This window comes from Macaca nemestrina, chromosome 6 (assembly GCF_043159975.1).
Source record: "Macaca nemestrina isolate mMacNem1 chromosome 6, mMacNem.hap1, whole genome shotgun sequence".
Taxonomy (NCBI): Eukaryota; Metazoa; Chordata; class Mammalia; order Primates; family Cercopithecidae; genus Macaca; species Macaca nemestrina.
Window position 1 is genome coordinate 173,204,335 of NC_092130.1, and position 23,579 is coordinate 173,227,913.

The following is a 23,579-nucleotide window of genomic DNA, read 5'->3' on the forward strand; positions in this document are numbered from 1 at the left end:
CCATTTTGTCTCTTAATGAGCATGCTCGAGCTTACTTGCCCATTTCCTGAGATTTTACTGGAAGCTGCTGATTACCAATTTCAAGTATTTTTATCTATTGGGAAATTGCCTCTCTCTGGCGCTGACTGCAACCAATTATCATTTTAGAGAATCAGTGTGACAACTGCTGGACCATCAGGAAACTGCCTCTCCCTGGTATCAGCTGTGACCAATTATCATTTTAGAGAGCCAGTGATAACTGCTGGACCATCATCTGATGGTGGCCTGACATTCCCGGTTGGCTGGGTTGTGGGGAGCCCTTTACTGCCCCACTCATGCCTGACTAACTACCTGCTATATTACCTTCCCCATCCCCTTGGGCCTGAGTCCTCCACATCATTCAGCAGACGGTGGGTGGTTGGAGAGTTGAGTGATGTACCTGCTTTTCAGCTGCCTTGGGCTAGAAGTGACCCTATCACTTCCACTCACATCCAGCAGGCACAGACAGGTTCACATCCCCATCTGGCTACAAAGGGGGCTTGAAGGTGTAGTGCCTGTGAAGCTACTCCCCAGTGACCATTCCATATGATAGAAAAGGGGACAGTGACACTGGTGCATAGAGCCTAAGAAATAAAGAATCAAAACATAAACGTTAAAGTCCACTTTGATATTACATTTTTAAAAATTAATCTTGGGATTAATCTTGGGATCAGTACGCAACATGAAATAATACTTTCTCAACATAGTTTCATGCTTGATATCTTAGATTGTTCCTAATATTTAAAACATTGTATTCTATACTTTGGAATATGCTTGAGTTTTGTACAGGACAAAAATATTGGCTAAAAGAAACCTAATTTCATTACATGTCTGAATTAAACTAAGGTATTATCTATCTTTTGTTTTCTGTTGTTGTAATTCACATTGGTCATAAGCCCACAAGGAATGGCCTTAGTGTTCTAAATCTTTTAGAGAATCATACCTCATAAAAAGTGATGAAAAGGTATTGAAGTCCCAATGAAATACACTTATTATTCATTATATCACACATAGTAATATTTACTTAAATTTCTACAAATATGTGTACCTTCTGTCCCTGTCCTTGGCTATTAAAGTAAGACTTTTGGCTCACCCTATTTGGAACAGTCTGTAGTCACCCAATACATTGTGCTAGGAGTGTTCTGTCATTAAGGAGAAAATAAACAAGTGCTCTTCTGAACCAACTTCTATTTAAGTCACTTAGCCAAGAGATTTTCAGGAGTTGACTTAAGCCAGGAAAGTGCAATAACTTTTATCCCTAAAAACAGTTTGACTGAATATTAAATGAATTAATGTTTATTTATCTGCCTTTGGCCTAGGATTTCTGAAGCCAGATGTTCTCATCTCTTGCACTTAACAATGGCTGGTGCATTTATTTCAGCGAATAGAATGGGGACCCATGCACCTGACCAAAGGGATCTTAAATAGACATTCATCACGATAATGCAGTTGCCTTCTTTGTCCTTTACAATCCGTGAAATTCAAACCAGAGTCACATCATTGTCATCATCGAGTCACCTACAAGATGAGTTTTGAGTTAAGTTTGAAAATCACACGAATTTTTACAGTGGAAAAAAAAATTGTTACAGAGATTCATGTGTTTCCCCAAAATGCCATTACTGCTTAAAGGTTAATTAGTTGTATTATACAACTCTGTTTCCATTGAGCTATTGCCTTATTAGACTCAACTCTGGGTACCTGCTTGAACTATCTCTGCCCTAGTGACTGTCTTCTATGTGTTTGAGGTTTGAGTATCTTTAGCCAGAATTTCAGCACCGTGTGAGGCAGTAGCTACACCTGTGACAAGGATATTTTATAGATCATATATTTTCACACAGTTTTTTTCTTTCTAAAACAAGCTTGGCACAAAAGGGCTCACAACATAGGCAGCATTACCATAAAATTTTAAACAGAGTGTACTTAAAACTTCATAAAACCAGATGATGATAAGAATAGCACATTTTCACATAATTAGAGATTTACTGCGGTATTATAATTTCATTTCCACAAAGCAACCTTTCATACAAAGGGTTTTCAAGCATGTAATTATGAAATGCAGTTCAAAATGCCAAGTGGAAGTGGCATGTATAGAATTTCTGAGTAGTCATGTCAGGCACAGTCTGAGCTTATGGGAAACTGGGAAGGGTTATAGCACTTGGCACTCTGTGGGTCTAAAAAGGAAGCCTGGAATGACAAAAGAAGTAATAGAATGTAAGTGAATTCCTCCAAGTGGTAACCTAAAGTGAACCTGAGTTTCCTCTGTGAATGTACAGACCTGTCATAAGAGTGTTGCTGGGGCATCGGCCCCTCTGCAAGAGTGTGCTGCCATGTGGAGCCAGTTCCTCAGTTACTACCAATTGTGCTTGACAGTCAAAGTCTGTCTCTCAGCGTGTACTATCATTAACAGCTGTGACGGGTTGCATTGTGCTGAATCTCCTCAACATTTATCTTGAAGTCATAATACCTATTATCTCTTTTTTTATTTATTTTTATTTTTATTTTTTTGAGACAGAGTTTCTCTCTTGTTGCCCTGGCTGGAGTGTAATGGTGCAATCTCAGCTCACACAACCTCCGCCTCCTGGGCTCAAGGGATTCTCCTGCCTCAGCCTCCTGAGTAGCTGGGATTACAGGCATGTGCCACCATGCCTGGTTAATTTTGTAATTTTTTGGTAGAGACAGGGTTTCTCCATGCTGGTCAGGCTGGTCTCGAACTCCCGACCTCAAGTGATCCGCCTGCCTTGGTCTCCCAAAGTGCTGGGATTAGAGGCATGAGTCACTGCGCCCGGCCACCTGGTACCTCTTAATGTGACCTTATTTGCAAATAGAGTCATTGCAGATGTAAGTAGTTAAGATGAGGTCATACTGGAGTAGGGTGGCCCCTAACCTGATATGACTTATGTCTGTACAAAAACAAGTTTGGACACAGACAACACACTGGGAGACATCATGTGAACATGGAGAAGAGATCGGAGTGATGTTTCTAAAAGGCAGTGAGCAAAAAAGATCGCCAGCAAACTACCAGGAATTCAGAGAGTGCATGAAACAGAGTCTCTCTCTCAGCTCTCAGAAGCAACCAACTCTGCTGACAGCTCCATCTCACACTTGTAGCCTCCAGCACTGTGAGGTAACAATTTTCTATTGTTTAAGGCACTCAACTTGTGGTATTTTGTTATAGTAGCCTAGAAAACTAATACAATAGCATGACTGCAACTAGAGCTATTCACGTTTAAGTAAAAAACTGCACTTTTAAATGAGCATGACATAATAGTTCAACAAAAATGTACTTGAGTAGCATTAGGTTTTGTGCATTTGCGATCTAAAATCTATCGGACAAGCCCTTCTGTCATTGCTCGGCGTGTTTAACTTGGTCCATTAAGTCTTCGTGGATATTGGGTAGGTGAAATTCCATGAATATTTAAGGTATCTCTGCATTTTCTTGCTGAACTATGGACAAATATACAATTACTGAAGATGAGCAATAATGTCTAAGTTGTGCCCTCTTAGTTCCAAGATAGCAAAGCTCTTAGAAGATTAAACTATGTGATATGAAAACCAAGACAAATATGATTTTAAAGAAAATTATATAAGATTATTTTATCTGTGAATTAACAATAAATATTCATATTTTATTCACTAAAGAATGTCTCTTACCCATTGAGTATCCTATTGGAAATGAAATAAATAAAAACAAATTGTGAAGGAACAATGTACATAGTATGTGTGGTTTCCTTGAACCTGTCTGAAAAATTGTTTTATTTTTTGTTGATTTATGATCAGAATTTGGAAGCCTTTGCCTGCATAAAGACACCAAGCTGTTGTTGTGATTAAAATCTCTTTAATATTACTATTGATTGACATTTTAACTGAAAAATATTTTTAAAATGCAGAATTGCATATAATAATGATTTAGAAGACATGGGTATTGTCCTAAAATTGTAATTAAAAGTTATAACTTTATATTTTACAGAGTAGTTTTACAATCTGGTAATGTTGCCTCTCTCAACCCAATTAATTTAAATGGACCAAAGTCCACAAACAGATATACAGACAGTGCAACTCAACATATAAGAATTCAGTATAATGCCCATTCTGCATTGAGATAATTTGTATAGTGACAGAAAGTGGTTTAGTGGTTGCCTAGGGCTGAGGATGAGAATAGTGTGGGTGGTAACTGTCATTGGGTACAAGGCCCATTTGTAGGGTGACGAGGTGGGCTGAAAAATGACCCGTTTCTTAATGTACACCCACTTCTAAATCTCCAGGGTCTGTTACTTTTATCTTAAATGGCAAAAGATGTAATTAAATTAAGACTGTTGAAATGAGATTACCCTGGGGTTTTCTGGTGGATTCTAGATGCAATCATGTATCTCTTTATAAGAGGTAGATTGAGGGAGAATTGACACACACACGATGGAGATGGTCATGTGAAGACAGAGCAGAAAACATTAGTAGATTCTAGCCTTGAAGATTTGAAGGTTGAAGTGATGCCACCATAAGCCAAGGAATGCCCACAGCCACCAAAAGGCAGAGAGGTAAGCAGCAGATGATCCACCAGAACCTCCAGACAGAGCATGGCCTTGTCACACCTTGACTTGGGCTCCATGAGGCTGATTCGGACTTCTGGCCTCCAGAACTGTGAGGAAGCAAACTTCTGTTGTTTTAAGCCATCAAGTTTATGGTGATTGTTACAGCAGACCCAGGAAACTAATAGAACTAATGAAAATGTTCTAAATTTTATGTTGGGATGATGGCTATACAACTCTGTAAATACATAAAATTTATTTAGCTGTTCACTCAAGATGGGTAAACTTTGTGCTGTGTAAATTACATCTCAGTGAACCTGATTTTTAAAAGGATTTAACAAGCATATCAAAAGATTAAAATTTTAAAATGTTAGGTAAACTTCTTAGCTATTGGATGTTACTGCAACATAGCTGCAAATTTTTCTCATAATTTAGTTTTTCTTCCACTCCATTTATGTTTATTTAGGAATACTTTCATTCCAGAATTAAATCTAAGGTGAGAGTACTCAATTTTATTTTAAAGCAATGTTGAACAGCATAAATGTCGTTCAGCATAGAAGTTCAACAATCAGAAAATGGAAGTCATATTAAACTTTTAATACACCTGTATGAAGAACAGGTGAAAAACTCTCAAAAATTAATATTAAGACAATAACAAATACTTTTAATAAACAAGATTGGGAGGCTGAGATGGGCAGATCCTGAGGTCAGGAGTTTGAGACCAGCCTGACCAACATGATGAAACCCCGTCTCTACTAAAAAATACAAAAATTAGCCAGGCCACCTGGTGGTGGTGCACACCTGTAACCCCAGCTACTCAGGAGGCTGAGGTGGGAGAATCGCTGGAACCTGGGAGGCGGAGGTTGCAGTGAGTGGAGATAGCACCACTGCACTCTAGCCTGGGAAACAATAAGACTCCATCTCAAAAAAAAAAAAAAAAAAAAAGAAGAAAAGAAAAATATGTGGGTGATAATTAAGCACAGGAAAAAATGCCCAACACCATTATATAGAAATGTTCTGTTTCTATTTTGGTGGTGTTTCCATGACTACATGTTTGACAGAACACATTAAACCATATTCCTTAAAAGCATGACTTTCACTGTGTATAAATTATGCTTTCAGAAACCCGATGTTCAGGGAAACTACAAAGCATGAACTATCTTTAGAGGATGACAGAAACTAATTTATTATCTTAAACACTAAGTAAAATAAAGAGAAATAAGCATTTGTCTTGCCTTTCCTATATGAATGACACCACCGAGCAACTAAATTGGAGATAAGGAGAGGTATTTAAAGAGTATTCCAACTAACAAATACAATATAAATAATAGAACTGGTGTGTCATCCTTTTGTAAGCCCAATGGATTAATGATGGAGACATTAAGCAGCAATGGTGCTGGCATCAGTACAACACAGACAATCAGATATAAACTTCTTTCTAATGAAAGAACGTAACTCCAACAGCAGTCTCACCAAAGGAATGGTACTAAAGATGGCCCAGATGCCAATTTTTTTAGAAATAAGGAAGACAGAGGAGCAGGTTGACGGACAGCCACAGTGTGCAGGCAGCAGTCCTGAGCTGAGGGGAAACTCTGAAGTAAATGACCAGGATGTTCAACAGGAAGGTTGTAAAGAAGAGGGAAGGATGAAATGGACAAGAGTAAGCTGCAGTGACTTCAGTGATAAAACAATAAAACAAGGTACCTAAAAAAACGACTGCTACAAAAGTCACCATAAGAGTTACTTCTGGGAGACCTGTATCAAAAAGTGGTTTGAGTGAGAAAGACGGTTGAATTAATTCTCGGATTTTAAGATAAATAAATGTATACAAAATGTAGTATTTCAAATCATATCCAGACAATAATAATAAAAGGTATTATTTTCATATAACCTGTTAGCCCTTTGTAACATAAACATAGTAGAATACGATTTTTTAATTATTTATTTTATTTTGTGAAACGGAGTCTCACTCTTTTGAAAGGCTGGAGTACAGTGGCACAATCTCGGCTCACTGCAGCCACTGCCTCCCGAGTTCAAGCGATTCTCCTGCCTCAGCCTCTCCAGTAGCTGGGATTACAGGCGCATGCCAACATACCCAGCGCATTTTTATATTTTTAGTAGAGACTGGGTTTCACCATGTTGGACAGGATGGTCTCAATCTCTTGACCTCGTGATCCATCCGCTTCAGCCTCCCAAAGTGCTGGGATTGCAGATGTGAGCCACCACTCCCGGCCAAATAAGATTCTTGTTTTCACTTTGAACAGCCTGTTATTGCCCATTTCAAGCCCCTCCAGTTCTTTCTTTGACCTGGTGATATCTTCTAAAATTCCCGGTTGATGTGGATTCACCATAAATCAGATTCACCGAAAGCAATTTTCAAAGTTTGTGAGGACATTAAGATTTCCAAATGAAGCTTTTAAAAGTTTTCGTTTTGTTTTGTTTGTTTTTAGTTTTAGGCGATGTTAATTGAACATCCATTGAATGTTTGGCATGTGACATCACATTCGATCTTCACCTGTGGGGATTCAGCAGGCTAACGATGCAGCTGGTGGGATTTTCGATTTCATGCACAGGAAAATAAACTCAATAGGAATCATTTTTGCATTGATAACTGCATTTGAAACCACACCATTTAGAGAGAAAATGGCCTAATGGAGCACATTTCTGGAGCATATTTTTGGTGGCACTATCTACATTTAGTAAATGTAAATATTTATTTATTGCAGCACTCTTCACAACATTCATTTATTTATTGCAGCACTATTCACAAGAGCCAAGACATGGAAACAACACAAGTGTCCCTCAAGGGATAAATGAGTAAAGGAAATGGGGTCCATACACACAGAGGAATACTATTCAGCCACAAAAAGAACGAAATTCTGTCACTTGCATCAACACGGATGAACTGGAGGACGTTTTGTTAAGTGAAATAAGCCAGGCACAGAAAGACACTGTGCGGACTCTCTCATTAGTGGCATCTAGAGAAGGGATCTCTCCTGGAAGTAGAGACTGGATAGTGATTACAAGGCTGGGGAGGATAGGGGGTAGGGCAATTAGGGAGAGATTAGCCAACTGGGACAAAGTTACTGTTAGATAGGAGGAATAAGTCCTAGTATTTGATTGTACAATAATGTGCCTATGGTTAACAATATCGTATATCAAAATTGCAGAAGAGAGGATTTGGGATGCTCTCACCACAAAGAAAGGATAAATGTATGAGGTGATGCCTATGTGAGTCACCCTGATTTGGCTATTCCACAATGTATACTCGCATTCAAACATCACATTGTATCCCATAAATAGGTTCAATTATCATGTGTCAATTAAAAACAAAATTAAAAGAAGAGGCGCTTGATGAAAAGGTGCTTCATTCTGTTTTAAAATCTGCTCCAGTGAACCTCCATCACTGGCTCTACCATAACAACCTGAGACTGTCCTCATTCTCCCTCTGGTCTCACCTGCCGTCACAGCTTTGTCACTCTGGCATGTGACAGCACAGCTTGCAAATAACTGAAGGCCATTCACCCCATTTTCCCTTTGGCTAAGCCCCCCGCCGACCAAGCTCATTCAACGCTTCTTATGGGAAGTAGTCTATTGAAAGAAGTGACCTCTAAAATTTTCTGTAATTTTAATGTTTTGTATTTAAAGGAAGATCTTTACATCCTATGAATTATCTCTAACTCTGTTACAGAAAAGACCATGGTGGGGCTGGGGGAAGGAGGGGGCTTGCTATAGTAGGACTCTAACCTTCTCAGGTCTGTGTCATATTTATCTTGGGCTGAAAATAATTTCAAATTTTTGTTAGCCAGAGTTTGGCTTTTGAAAAAATGGAAGAATCTTATTATAGCTAAAATATCTTAGCTGATATTCATTCCAGGAAATGTATAGAACTGCAGTGGTGTTTAATTTTATTATACTACCAGCTATTGTTCCTTTCTCCCAACACTGCTACTGAAATAGGAAACGTTTTCCCCATCCCCCTCAGGGGGTGCGACGAGGTGTGGCTCACTTCTTTGGTGCCCACAGGTCAAACCCCTAAGGGGAGCATGCACACGGCAGGTCACGGGGAGAATTTCTGGGCTGCGACCCAATGGAATTGTCTAGGGCTGAGTGTTTACAGCTCCCGAAGCCCCAGTGGATGTGGGCTACAGTGGCTCTTTCAGCTTAGCCCTTTGCAGGCAGCTTGTGTTAATGGACCCATCTAGACCCTCTGCCTTATCGTAAGGACAGAAGGGTTCCTCTATCCCAGGGTTCTTGCCTTAGTGTACCAGAAAAATGGGATCACACATGGGCTTGGAGAATGAGTACAATGTTTTATTGAATGGCGGAAGTAGCTCTCAGCAGATGGATGGGGAGACAGAAGGGGGATGGAGTGGGAAGGTGGTCTTTGCCTGGAGTCAGGCTGCTCAGTGGCCAGGCTCTCCTCTGACCACCCTCCACCATATTTCCCTTAGTGTCCACATTGTTCCACTGTCCATGGCCTGTTGGCATCTGTATGTTCTTCTGCCACTGTGCTCCTCTCAACATCCAGCCACTTGTGTGTGTGCCCGCCACGGTCTCAAGGTTTTTATAGGCACAGAAGAGGGGGCGTGGTGGGCGAGAGTGGTCTTGGAACATGCAACATTTGGGTGCGAAAACAACAGTGCATGTCCTCATCTAGGTCCATGAGCACAGGACCAAGAGTGTAGCCCTTGACAGGGACACAGCCCCCACCCCAGCACTTCTCTGCCCCCATCCAGTATCATGACTGAAAATGTAACTAAGAAGTTAATAGCATCTACTGAATTTGGTTTTTACCAGGTAATACCTGGCAATAACAGGTATTTAGCATGTGTGAACTGTTTTATATGCATTTTCACATTTAATTCTCAGACAACCTTGATTTCAACATATTTCATCTTTGACAGAGAAATAAGCTTAGTAATCAGTGCAAAATCATTTAAATAACTAACAAGCAGGACAGGAATTCAAGCCCAGGTCTAGGTGTCTCTGGAGTCTACCTACTTGACATTGTGCAGTTTGTCTCAGGTGTCTCAGACATTCGAAGCTCTGTTTAGATAGATTCTGAATCTGCCTCAGTGTGGGATAATCTTCATGGAAGTCATTAAAGCTCACCATAATGTCAGGTATGGTATCCTACAAATGGGGGTATGGAATTACACTTTATATTATTTAAATTTTAAAGCTACCATTGTAGCTGTCCATTTGAAGTAAAGAAAGCAAAGCACCCTTTGAGATTGTGAACGTTCTCACCTGTGGGTCTGTTGTATGAGATCCAATCTTTCTGTGATTCTCCCAGAAGGAGATGGACCATGATGCTGTTGGCATGCTCTAGGGCTGGGGATCAGGAGGATTTTGAGGAGGAGGAAGGCCATGAAAAGTCTGAGTTCTCATCCTCCCAAGTTCAAGTGGACCTGATGCGTCATGCAGACAGGGGCTGCCCTTTATTTCTCCTGGGGGGCAATATGGGGATTGGGGGCAGCAGGAGGTGACATATTAGCTTGCCATGGAGGTCAGCCAGAGTACTGCTTCTGCACATTAAACGTAATTGGAAGTCACTCCCCTGCTGTATATATCAGAAGTTATCTTAGACAGATGTGAGCAAATCATTACTAGAGAGGTTGTTGTGAAGAGGTGGGGAATTTCATTTTTCTCTCATTTATAGGCAAAAAAAAAAAGTTTTATTAGTGACTGGTTGGGAGTTTTTAATTTTTCTATGAATCCTCTAGGTGGTAGTTCTGTACAATAATGGGAAATAAAAGTATTGACCTTGGGGATTTAGTCTATGTTCCTATTAAATTACTTTCACGCTTTTGCTTTAGGGAAGTTCCACAAGCCCTTTTTCTGAGTTTTTGATACATGCTGTATTTTCCTTTAAAATTATTGTCTATGTTGCTAGTGCTTAGGACACATTAAATAGGAGTAAAAGCTTCCCTATTTCCCATTGCCAGCTTCTTGCTGTGTTCTGATCGTGTGGTTTGGGAAGCAACAGAAAGGAGATGTGCTCACTTGAGAACAGAGAACAGTAAACTCGCCCCAATCCTCACAGCAGGTTAGTGTCAGGCTGTGGGTGGAAGGCAAGGAACGCCTGTGCCAGTGGCTCTAAGATGCTTTCCTTCCTCCGCAGAGCTACGTTCTCAGGTCTGTAGACCTTGTTCAAAGCTGTCTGGAGAACAGATGCCGCTCCGGAGAGAGTGCTGCCTTTGCTTGCCTGTGGGAATTTCTCCTTTCGTTTAATTTAGAAATGGGGCACGCTGCAGTGGTTCCGTATGGAACATTAAAATCCGCGAGCTGTGAAGCATGAGATCCTCTGCCTCATTCATCACTGGTCTTCACCACCATCACTCTGACAAAGAACATCTGTTCAGGAGCTGGGGGGTCCAACATCGACACCTCCCCAGGCCAGTGGGAGAGCCGCAGGCCTGGCTCTGGACAGGCCCAAATGAGACCTGAGCAGTTTCCTTTTTGTAGCAGGTGTTTCTGAGCTGCCATTAGTGTGATAACTTAGAAATAGAGAGTAAAAAAGGCAAAGAGAAAAAGTGACAAACCCTAACTGCTTGCTGAGTCTCCTAACGTTCAAAACTTAATTAGTCATTGTTGTCACTGATATTAAAATCTATGATTTCTGTGGGACTGATGTGCTATTTAAGCTAAGATTGCAGAGGGTTTCATATCAGAGGTGTCACACCCTCGTGAAAAATAATTCACACATGATGATAAACATTAAAACATCCATATAATCACTCTGCAAACTGCCACTTCTCATCACTGGAAGTTGTCAAAAAACAACCAAAAATGGAGGTGGGGGTGGTGGGAAAGAATACCTAAAGAGCTCCAGCTAAGATTCTAATTTATCCTTATTTTAAAATGATACTATATTTTTATTTAAATGGGGCCAGGGGAAGAGGGCAACTATCACATCCTAATTGGAATTCGGATTCTTAGAACTCAGCCAGGATACAGAAAACACGAAGGACAGATTGCAACTAATGGAATGGGGCTGCTGGAGCCATGAGGCCCACCCTGTTCACCGAGGAAGCGAGGATGCACCTGGTGCACTCACCCATGCTGGGACTTGTTCCAGAGGAACAGATCAGGCACGGGCCAAATCCTCTCACAGAGGCCATGATAGGAAGGCAATACCGACATCTCTTCCAAATGCAGAGAATCACACAACTGCAGAGGCCCTAGTAACCCAGCATAGAGTTCCTCACCCAGAATATAACAGAAGCATCCATGTAGTCTTTGTAGATGGATCTGAACAATGACTTTTTTAAAAGGCAATGGCGTAACAGCCAGGTGTAGCTCTCGAGGCTCACATGACAAAAGATAAGCCTCCAACACAGTATCTTCCAAGGATCACAGAAGGGCCAGGATGCAACGTCGGAGCTGACCGTGCCATATCTGCGCCCACCTCAAAGATCCTGATGAAAGTCAGGGGCCTGCCTTCCACAGAGAGGAACCCTGGCCTTTTGTGCTGCAGTTACCATGGCTGTACCGGAGAGGTGAGGAGATGTGGCAAGCCTCGGTCAAGTCATGACCTGGAGTAACCAGGAGATGGCTTTGCCCCACAAAAAGACCATTAAATTAGTTCCATCGTGTTCAGAAGCAAAAGACACTCTGCATGTGATTCCTCATTAGATCCTCACTGCAGTCTTAAAAGTGAGCTTTATTATCTGCTCATGACCAAGAGGGAACTGAGATTTTGAGAGACTGAAAAGCTTGCCCCATATCACTCAGCTGAGAGCCAACAGAGGGAAGGATCCAACTCAAGGTGTGTCCGGCCCCAGAGTTTAATTTCTTTTTTTTTTTTTTTTTTTTTTTTTTGAGACGGAGTCTCGCTCTGTCACCCAGGCTGGAGTGCAGTGTCCCGATCTCAGCTCACTGCAAGCTCCGCCTCCCGGGTTTACGCCATTCTCCTGCCTCAGCCTCCCGAGTAGCTGGGACTACAGGCGCCCGCCACCTCGCCCGGCTAGTTTTTTGTATTTTTTAGTAGAGACGGGGTTTCACCGTGTTCACCAAGATGGTCTCGATCTCCTGACCTCGTGATCCACCCGTCTCGGCCTCCCAAAGTGCTGGGATTACAGGCTTGAGCCACTGCGCCCGGCCTAGAGTTTAATTTCTGCCAGCAACTTGTATCTCCCTCTGTAGAAACTTGGTAAAGGTCGTGTCTCCATGGTGCCTTTTCCCCAGTGGTCCAGAAGGCAACTTTCTTCACCCATAGAACAGCAATCGCTCCACTCATGTTGAACACATAAAGTAGTCAAGGTGTCAGAAAACAGGAGAGAAAGAACAGCAATGCGTACAGAGGGCCAAAGGCTCCCATATTAAAGCACTGGGGTAATCAGTCCCAGGTTGAGGAACAACAGGAAGCCATGTTTTGCAAGCTATAGGTGCCAGGCCTTTACTTCAGCTGCTGTGAGCTACTGGCATTCTCAACTATCTTTTCTTGGATGCGATGGTTAATTTTATATGTCAACCAGGCAAGGCTACAGTGCCCAGTTGTTTAGTCCAATAACAGTCCAGATATTGCTGTGGAGGTATTTTTCAGGTGTGATGAACAGTTTATATCAGTAGACTTTGAGTAAAGTAGATTGCCTTCCATAATATTGGTTGGCTTCATCCAATTAGTAGAGAGAGAAGGCCTTATGAGCAGAGACTGAGGCTTCCCGGGAAAGGAGACATCTCCTCAGGATGGTAACATAGAAATCCCGCCTGAGCTTCCAGCCCATCCTTCTGGGCAGTCATAGAGCATGTCCCCTTGAACCTCCCTCGAATTCCATTGATATGATTTGGCTGTGTCCCCACCTAAATATCACCTTGAATTGTAGTTTCTATAATCCCCATGTGTTATGGGAGGGACCCGGTAGGAGGTTATTGAATCCTGGTGGCCATTACCTCTATGCTGTCTCGTGATAGTGGGTTCTCACAAGATCTGAGGGTTTTATAAAGGTATTTCGCTTATGAGGATGTCTCTACAATGCACTTCTTTCCACACTCTTTTCTTGGAACTGGAACCGGACAACACAAAAAGTGAACTCTAATGTAAACTTTGAATTTAGTAATAATTTATCAATATTCATTCATCAATTGTAACCAAAGTACCATGGTGATGTAAAATGTTGATAACGGAAGAAAATGAGGGGAAGAGGGTTGAGAAGGAAATAGATGGGAGCTCTCTGTACTCTCTGTATGCCTAACACTGCTCTAAAAACCAAGAGAGGCCGGGCGCGGTGTCTCACCCCTGTAATCCCAGCACTTTGGGAGGCCGAGGCGGGTGGATCACGAGGTCAGGAGATCAAAACCATCCTGGCTAACACAGTGAAACCCCGTCTCTACTAAAAATACAAAAAACTAGCCGGGCGTGGTGGCGGCACCTGTAGTCCCAGCTACTCGGGAGGCTGAGGCAGGAGAATGACGTGAACCCAGGAGGCGGAGCCGAGATCGCACCACTGCACTCCAGCCTGGGCGACAAAGCGAGACTCCGTCTTAAAAAAAAAAAAAAAAAAAAAAAAAGGAAATAGTTCTCTATCACATAGTCACAAAGTTTAGTAAGTATAAAATATGAAAAATAACTGGTGAAATTAATCCTACCAGAACAGCATTTGTAGGGAACCAATTATTCAAAATTTATTGTGGGTGAAACAACTCCTGTGCTGGATTTTTTTAAGGATCCAGGAATATATTTCTATCAAGAGAGACACCTGTCTTGGGCTCTGCATTTACAGCTGAGGCCCATGGGCCCAATATGGCCTACTACCTGTTTTGATACAATCTTCAAGCTAAGATTTTTAAAAATTTTAATGGCTTTAAAAATCTAAAGAATAAAAATATTTTGTGACACATAAAATTTTATGAATTTCCAAGTTCAGTGTCCATAAATTACTTTTACTGAAACACAATAAAGTACCCTCATAAAATGTTCAATTTCACCTCTCAGCCCACAAAATCTAAAATACTTCCGATTTGTCCTTTTCAGGAAAAGTTTGCTGGCCCTAATTTAGAGGGTCCACTGTATTATAAAAACAAAAATTTATGAAAGAACACATGTGCATCTTTCTCTCAAGGTCCCACATTTAGGGCAGGTCCAGTGAGAGCAAAACTCTAAGCATCTGCTTATATTACTAACATCAGTGACGCCCAGGGAAACATTTCTCCGCAACTGTTTATATCGTTGAAACAAAAGCACTTATGTCTTAATTCCACGGAGTTTTGAAGTTTGTGCTCCCAGAAGGGCTTAAAACAGACAGTGCTTTGGAGTATGGTATGGATTTGGAGAGTAACAACATCTAGGAAAAGAAAAGGCAAATGAATAATCTTGCTAAATCTTTCCTCTTACATACATAGCATAAACACAACAGACATTTACACACAAGGTATCATCCCAAGTAATGTGGATAATATACTTTCTTTTAGTTGGATTCAAGTGTGTAGTTGATTTTGGAAGTACCCCTAAATTGGCAAAGAGTTGTAATTTTCATATGGCACCTGAAGAATATTTTGCAATAATAAAAAATTCAAATACTCTTAAAATTATATTACCTAAAATATTCTTAAATTTGTGTAGTCTACAATTTTGTTAAATGTGTTTAGTCTAAGTAACTAACATGTTTGAAGTATGACATTGATTTTTTACCTTGGCAACCATTATTGGAAAAATCTTTATCAAGACAGCAGGTAGGAATACATATTGAATCAATATTAAAAATATTTAATATTAATTAAATATTAAAATCCATTTACCTTAAGAGGAATTGCCCAAAGATGCATATGCAATTATTTAATTGCAATACATCACAGCAAAACTTGGAAATATCTCAAATGGCCTTATATAAGGGAGTGATTTTAAAAAGTTTTGTACATCTGTACAATGAAACCTAGTTCCAGCAGCTGGTAGGTCTGTATGGTGATAGGGTTAAGCGCAAAGGCACATCATTCTAGAGCATGGAGATGGGGCAGGGGGGTGAGTATTGCTGGAATGATGCTTGCTAGAGAATGTACCTTAACCTGAGTTATTTAGAATGTTTTTTAATCAGGGACATATTTTTAAGTGTATTTTAGTTCTGGAAAAATACGCTTATGTGAGCTTAGGTTGATCAGTCAATAAATCTGAAATACTGGGTTAGAATTAGAAAGTCATCTTGTACTAAAAACGGCCCATTTCTCCCCTAGCTGTTCTCTAGTCTAATCTTCTGCCTGCTTTTTACTTCTGAATTGCATGAGAGATTTGTGGAATACCATTAGCTATGGCTGAGGAATTACTTTCACACTAAACTCATGTTCTTAGTGCCTTCTAACTTCTTGAAAATATTAGCCAAAAACTTCTCTAGCTGTTTTTGAGCCAAAGACAACTTTTACTGGAAAAGCTTAGGAAGAAATAAGATCCCCTTTGCTCCTGTTAGCTATTTATGCATAAATCAAAGATTTTTAATGCATTGAAAGAAAAAGAATGGCATTCACATACATTTTTATTTATGGCTAACCTGAAAGGGGTTTTGCTAAATACCCCCTTAACTTGACATGGCTTCAGGTAAGCAGAATAGAACAGGAGTAACTAAAACGTTCCTGTGTTTCTGGCTTCTCTGTATATGTGGAACCACAGTGTGAGTCTTTTCATATGCAAGTATCATTCTCTAGTATGTGTTTGTTTATTTTTAATGAAAGCAGAAGGCCATGTGATTTTTCTCATATTTTTGTATTATTTCTCTCTCTCTCACTTTGGAATTTATTTAGTTCTAAATAGGTAATGCAAACAAGGTACAAGACTTCAATGAACAGAAGGGCAAGAGTGAAAATTAACCTCTTCCACCACCCATTCCTCAGGCCCACCTCCTGAGTCAGGTGACAGACTGGACAAGCTGCGGTGCATCCTTCCAGGTGTCTTCCCCACAGGTGCAAGCACGTGTGCACATACAGCAGACTTCTGCTGACTCACGTGGATTTGTGTCTATTCTGCATTGCAATCCCCAAGGCTCAGAGGGCTTTTGCCAAGATGTGAGTTCAAAGAGAAGAACCATGCATGTGTGACCATCTGTGTGCTTGAGATCAGTTTCTTTATTATCTTATCAATCAGCTTCAACCAGACACCATCACCATGAGCCTTCTCAATAAAAGGAATGGCTCCGTTGGCTTTTACTGTGCCTGCCTGTTCACCTTGGAGGGAAAAGCAGCACTGGATACCAAGACCCGCGTGAACCTTGCCCTCATATTTCCATACTTGGTAAAATCTGGAGGCGTGGTCTTCTGCCCTTGTGCCCAGCAGTCATTCTGAGATCTCCAATTACCCTATCCCAGGCCTCCACTATTTGGACTCCAAAATAACTTATCCATGAATCCTACAAGGGAGCCAGAATGTGCACCCCAAGACACAGAGGAACTGAATGGCCAGTAGGGGTTATCGTCGATGGCAGCAGAGACTGGCAGGATTGCACCATGTCAACAAATAAGGGTCTAGTTGACATTTCCCATCCATTAATCCCCTGAACCTTCAACCAGAGAAGTTAGGCTCTGCAAAGATAAGGGGAAGGGAGGTCCCAGAACAACTCTATAGTCCCTTCATTTCTCCACTCACCAGTGCTGGAGTGGGAAGGAGACGAGTGAAGGAGCAGACCCCTCCCAAGTGTAGGTCCCTGGAGCCACCAGCCTGGCCATGCATAGGGGAGAGAGAAACTTTGGGATGAACATAAGATTGGGATTTGAAACTGAATGGATTTCTAAAAGCTAGTGGATATGGTCAAGATGGAATTAAAGAAACTGCTACAAAATGGTGAAGGAAGGTTTGACATAGAAGAGTTACCAGCAGTAACTCCACACCACAGTCACCCCTTATGACTCTAGTCACCCAGATTCAGATTGTTCACTATGTGCGTCCATAATCCATGACTTACGAGGTAGGGACAGGTGGATAGGTAGACAATTGATCTATTGTTTTTGTCAATTGATTTAACCCATTTCTCAATTTATTTATTAAAATGCTTTGATTAGAGAGTGTAGACCCAGGTGCATGATCAGATATGTTATTATAGTCTTTGAAAATTTATTGTCCAGAAATACAGGTCTTCTTCCTTCATTTTCCCTTCTTATGTGCTACACTCACACGCACACACATGCATAAGAAATACAGCTGCACCCATCAGTATGAACCACCCTGTTAAGAAGCAGGTTAAGAAGTCTGGACATAGCCAAGGAAGAGGCGCAGATGGGATTAATGTATGGGAGACACATGATGTGATGGGAAGACGGATGGTGCCTGTCCTATGGGTCTCTGGCAGACGGACGGTGCCCATCCCATGGGTCTCTGGCAGATGGATGGTACCTGTCCTATGGGTCTCTGGCAGACAGACGGTGCCCACTCTAGGGGTCTCTAGCAGCAATATGGGGTGGAATGGAGACCAGGTAGTCAAGTGTGCCAACAAGAGCAAACACAGTGCCCATGGTGACAGGGAAGGGCAAATGACCTAGAAAATGACTTAGGAGGCAGCCTAAGCACAATTTGAGACTAAATGGATGTGGGGATAGAGGAGGAGGGTACTAGGCGGGAGGTTGCCAGTGTCTGATCTTGGCAGACTATGCATCTGGATAGAGAGATGGTGACTTAGTCAGGAGAAACAGACTCGTGGAGTTTCTAGAAAGGGGGAGTTTCTGGCACCCACCACATATCTTGAAGGACCAAGGGTGTTGGATGTGTAAATTAATAATTAAATTCTAAGACCTCCACTGACTGAATGGAACGCTTGTGGCCAAGAGGACCCCAGAAAAACCTCGAAGCTGAGTTCCAGGCCATGATGGGATAGGATGTCAGACAGGCCTCATTATGCCCCTTCCCTTTTGCAATTTAGGCCCAACAACCGAACAGCATTAATGTTACAGGAAACATCCTAAAACTGACAGAACAGACTCTTCGTGACTATAAGACACCAAATTATAAACAGAACCCAAGGCCATACCAGGCAAGGGTGAAGTCATGCACCCTGCCTTTAAAGAATAAACTATGTTCTAATCGCCGAGAGGTTTCCCTTTTTCTCCAGAAGTTAAACAAGCACTGGCCTCAAGGTGGGCAATATGAAAAAACTCTGAGGCCCCACCAGATACTCACTAACTCACCCGCTGCTCCAGCAGCCATAACTGCAGCTTTGATTGGGCAAGAGAATGATTTCAGTAACTTTCTCCTAAATAGAAGACCACAGAGCATGGACTGCTGCTGGCTGCTTTACAGAGATTATGCACTTTTGTGCCTTTGTGTTCTGAAAAAGATCTTTTGACAAATAGGCCTAATTGCAATAGGTTTAGATGTTAAGTCTCCATCCCAGAGTGAACATGGATCATTTGTTCCATGCATGTTGGTTTAATACACATCCTTCATGACCACCTTCACAAATATTCATAGCTCCTCCTGTAACCTGTCCTAGATGTAGGTTTAGCCAACTCATTCGGCAAAACAAATCTCGTATCCCAATTCCTCCTCCTTCAAAGTGCCTATCTCTGTGCTTCAACCAGAGGCCGTGCTTCCCAGCCTACAGGACAGCCACCTTGTAGGCTGCAACTCTAAAACAAGTTTATAGATTGTCTTTTTTTTGAGATGGAGTCTTGCTCTGTTGCCCAGGCTGGAGTGCAGTGGCAAGATCTCGGCTCACTGCAAGCTCCGTCTCTGGGGTTCACGCCATTCTCCTGCCTCAGCCTCCCGAGTAGCTGGGACTACAGGTGCCCACCACCACACCCGGCTAATTTTTCATATTTTTAGTAGAAATGGGGTTTCACCGTGTTAGTCAGGATGGTCTTGATCTCCTGACCTCGTGATCCGCCCGCCTCGGCCTCCCAAAGTGCTGGGATTACAGGCGTGAGGCACCGCGCCCGGCCAATTGTCTTGTGTTTTTTTTTAGTTAACAGATGTAATAGGCAAAGCCCAGGGGAGAGGCCTAGGTGAAACTCAGGGTGAGGGTGCCCTGAGCTGAAGGTGGGAGATGACATGGACCAGGAAAACAGCCAGGTTTCAGAGTGGTAAACTGTGAGCACCGGCAGAGGCCTGTGAGAGCTACTTCTCTCTCCATATTGTACAGCAGAGTTATTTTATATTCAAAGAGTACAGCCGGAGTGTTTCTGAATCATGGTGATAAAGGATTCCAGCTAGCCAGGCTTTCCTGAGAAGTTTTAGTCATTATCATCATTGTTTCTAGATGAGCTGAAGATAAGAGTAGGTTTGTGCTTGGGGTTGAAGAAGAGAAAAATTCTTAACAAAAAGAATTTCTGAAAAATGAAGAAAGTGATGCCATTTTTATTTTGATTCATTAAAAACAATATTTGGATAAATGACTTTTCAAATCATTGTCTTTAAACATTTGAGCAGGTGCAGAAAAGAATAAAACATCGCAATTTATGAAGGGCAAAACTTAAAAAATAAAGCCAAAGCCATGCATACATCCAAAAGCAGTGTTTGTTCTTGGGCTTCCCTAGTCATAGGCCAGTAGGAACGGCTGCCATACTCAGGAGGGCTTCAACGCAGCCCACCCCCTTGCATTTTCCATCAAAGGAGCAACTGTCCCTGCAAACACACCTCATAAGTCACAGTCCTCTGAATCATCTGCCTCTCTGCCAGCTCAATCACAGAAGAAAGCAGAGACTAGGGCACCACATTCCTCCAGGGGGCCACTAGAGACAGGCACAGTGCTTTTGGTGGAACCACAAGCTCAGGCACCACTTAGTCGATTGCCCTGGGTCCCAGCCCCTCCACCAGTCTCTCTGTATGGAGGCCCCACCGTGCTGCCTGAAGCCAGGCCGCCTGCCATGGATTGAACTCCCAGCTGCCCCAGCAGACCTCCTGTGCCCCACTCTCCTGCCCTCACTACCTGTAACCCCTCTGCCTTCCTTGCCCCAACTCATTATCCTCTCTTTAAATGACACAGAATAATCAATCTTAGCTGCAGCTATTATCTCAGTGTTGTATCTGACCATCCACTGTTTTCTGTGTTGGAAGTTAGAGAGTCACTTTGCATAAACCTGCAGCATGATGGCTGTTTAGAGGAACACCAGTACCCTGGTCATCTGACCCTGCCTAACTCCTCTGGCCCCACCTGCCACCCCCATGCCCTCCCCTGCACACTGTGTGCACTCTGCTCCCTTGGCCTGGAATTCCTTCCTCCCACTTCTCCACTTTCTACCTCGGGGCAACCCTCTCTAGCAAGGTGGGGCCATGGACCCAGCCTGGGATGGATGCTCTCTCCTGTGCTCCTGCATAATATCTCTGCCTAATAATAAGTCACAAAATAAACAAATTGAGAGAACAGAATGGAAAGAGATGCCTCTGTGGGACTAATTATGGAAAACACAATGACTCTCTGCCAGTGCTGGAATAACGGTAGATAAACAAGACAGGCACCCTCAGTGAAGCAAATTAGGTCCCCCACTACACCCCTGTGGAGCTGAAGGAGAAAGTTTTCTGCAGGAGCCTGCAAGGTGCAGAGCCCATGATGCCTGGAAGCCTGACAGACCCAGGGCACAAGGAGGAACCGACTGACCCAGCAGAGTGCACAGTTTGGAGACAAAAAGCAAAGTTGGAGACTTAGGTTTTCGGTTCTGTGGCAGTGGGGACAATGCAGGCTGAATCCCCAGAACCCTGGGGTCTGATGTGTCTCTGGTCTCTGTACTCAGGGTGGGATGAGGGGCTGCAGACACCTTTCTCCCTCCGAGGCTCTTGATCCTAAGCCTAAGGTCCCCAGAGTGTTGAGATGCACGAGATGCAGGTGTAAACCCACTCTTGCGTCTGACTCCTGGGGACGGGAGCTTCCAGTGGGGCCTGGGACTGCATGCCAATTCCCCGAACTCAGGGCCACGTCAGGTACATGGTGGGTATCACCAGAGGAATGGTGAATGAACAAATACATGAGCAAAAGGAAGAATAATGAATGATGCTCATCACACCCTCGGGAGAGGTGGTGCCTGCAATGCTGGACAGAGGTGCCTGGACAGGAATGCTGGCAGAGTCAGTGTTTGAAGCTGATGATGTTGAACCTCCCTGCCCAGATGCCGGCTTGGTGACCTCAGGAAAACTGAAAGAGAGTCTGGAAGAGTTTAACTAACGGATGAATATCTCCACTATGAGGTGTGGCAAGCACCACTCAGAGGGTGTCTTTCAATGCAGGGGAGGATGTGACCAGCCATTCTCTACAGCCTCTTTGGGTGAATATGTGCCAGGGCAAGGGCTGCTGTATGTGCTAAGGTAAACTCTGCACTCAATATCTACAACAATACAGCAATACAGAATATCCACACCAAGGTAACAATAGAGAATATCCACACAGCAATACAGAAAATCCACAGCAATATATAGAATATCCACAGCAATATATAGAATATCCACAGCAATACAGACTATCCACAGCAATACAATACAGAATATCCACAGCAATACAGACTATCCACAGCAATACAATACAGAATATCCACAGCAATACAATACAGAGTATCCACAGCAATACAACAATACAGAATATCCACAGCAATACAGAATATCCACAGCAATACAGACTATCCACAGCAATACAATTCAGAATCCACAGCAATACAGACTATCCACAGCAATACAGAATCCACAGCAATACAATACAGAATATCCACAGCAATACAATACAGAATATCCACAGCAATACAGAATATCCACACCAAGGTCACAATAGACAATATCCACAGCAATACAGAAAATCCACAGCAATACAATACAGAATATCCACAGCAATACAATACAGAATATCCACAGCAATACAGAATATCCACAGCAATACAATACAGAATATCCACAGCAATACAGAATATCCACCGCAATACAACAATACAGACTATCCACCGCAATACAACAATACAGAATATCCACAGCAATACAGGAACAAACCTAACTCCACTCATCCCCATCTGAGTCTTCATCTTATTACCATGACAACTTACTCCATAATTTTGTTGCCAAACACATGATTTAAAAAGAACAGGACAGGGACTTTACCTAGTAAAATTGAAAATAAATCCTCAAAAGTACAAAGTAAATAGTAATCTAGTATCCAAAAGAATTAAAATTGTAACTTAAAAAGTTAATTTAGTGGTGAATAGATTTTTAAATTCCTAATATTGTTAAAGCCTTTACAAATTAATATTGAAGATACAAGTTCTCAAAAAATACAAAATCAAAAGTTAACAGAAAACAATATTAGCTTGCTCAAATGATATTTTCTGGGCTTTGGAATATATCCATGCTTTATTTTACTTACAAAGGATTTTTTGAAGTCTTGCTCTTTGTAAAACAATAGAACCATCCAGAACTGAAGAATAGAAATTGCTCCTTCACTCTCTCCACATCACACAGCTAGTGATTTGCTTTCTCTTCCCCCAGAGCAACCACTCTTAACAGCAAGCATATTTCCATATGAATAGATAGTCTATATATATAGAAAAAAGATGTCATATATATCTTATTTTATAAAAATAAAATCACTTTACAGTCATAGTAATGCATAAGAATGCATTCAGCTATATCTCATTCCTTTTAATGTCTGTGTGGTACAACATAGTGTAGATATACTTAAATTTTTAACCATTCTCTTATTGACCAATATGCACGTTGTTTTCAATGTACCATTAATACAAAGAAGGTTGCAAAAAATGTTTTGCACATATGCCTTTAGGGCACATGGCGTGATGGATAACAAAAGTAAAAGTGCTGTTCACATGATATGCACACTCGATATTTGAAAGGCATTACTGCATTGTTCTTTAAATAGTCTATGAAATGCTATTCACAAATGAAAGTCCCCATTTCTTCACTGCTTTGTCTTCATATTTATCAGTTTATTTTTTACCAAGGTGATTGATATCTATATATGTATGTATATATAATATATACATACTACATATATTATTGATTTTTATAATTTGCATCCCTGATTACTGTGAGATAAGGCATTGTTTTATAAATATATTAACATTTTGTTGATGTGCTTGTTTTTACTCTGCACACTTTTCTATATGGTCATTTATCTACTTTGTTGAATGTAAGGG

General features: G+C 41.7%; 1 protein-coding gene across 11 annotated transcripts in view; it reads right to left on the reverse strand.

The window, feature by feature from the left end:
* The window catches only part of LOC105489480 (uncharacterized), a 169,868-nt gene that overhangs the window by 34,900 nt on the left and 111,389 nt on the right, over window positions 1–23,579 (reverse strand). For 2 of the 11 annotated variants that reach the window (XR_011625146.1, XM_011754307.2), the window contains one exon: window positions 3,946–4,651. The exons of 3 other annotated variants lie outside the window; for them this stretch is intronic. The gene's annotated coding sequence lies outside the window, so the exon portion shown is untranslated. Of the gene's footprint in view, window positions 1–3,945; window positions 4,652–14,383; window positions 14,831–22,792; window positions 22,961–23,579 lie in introns of those variants that run through there. 6 more of the 11 variants (XM_071099108.1, XR_011625142.1, XM_071099107.1 and 3 more) reach the window with 6 other exon arrangements.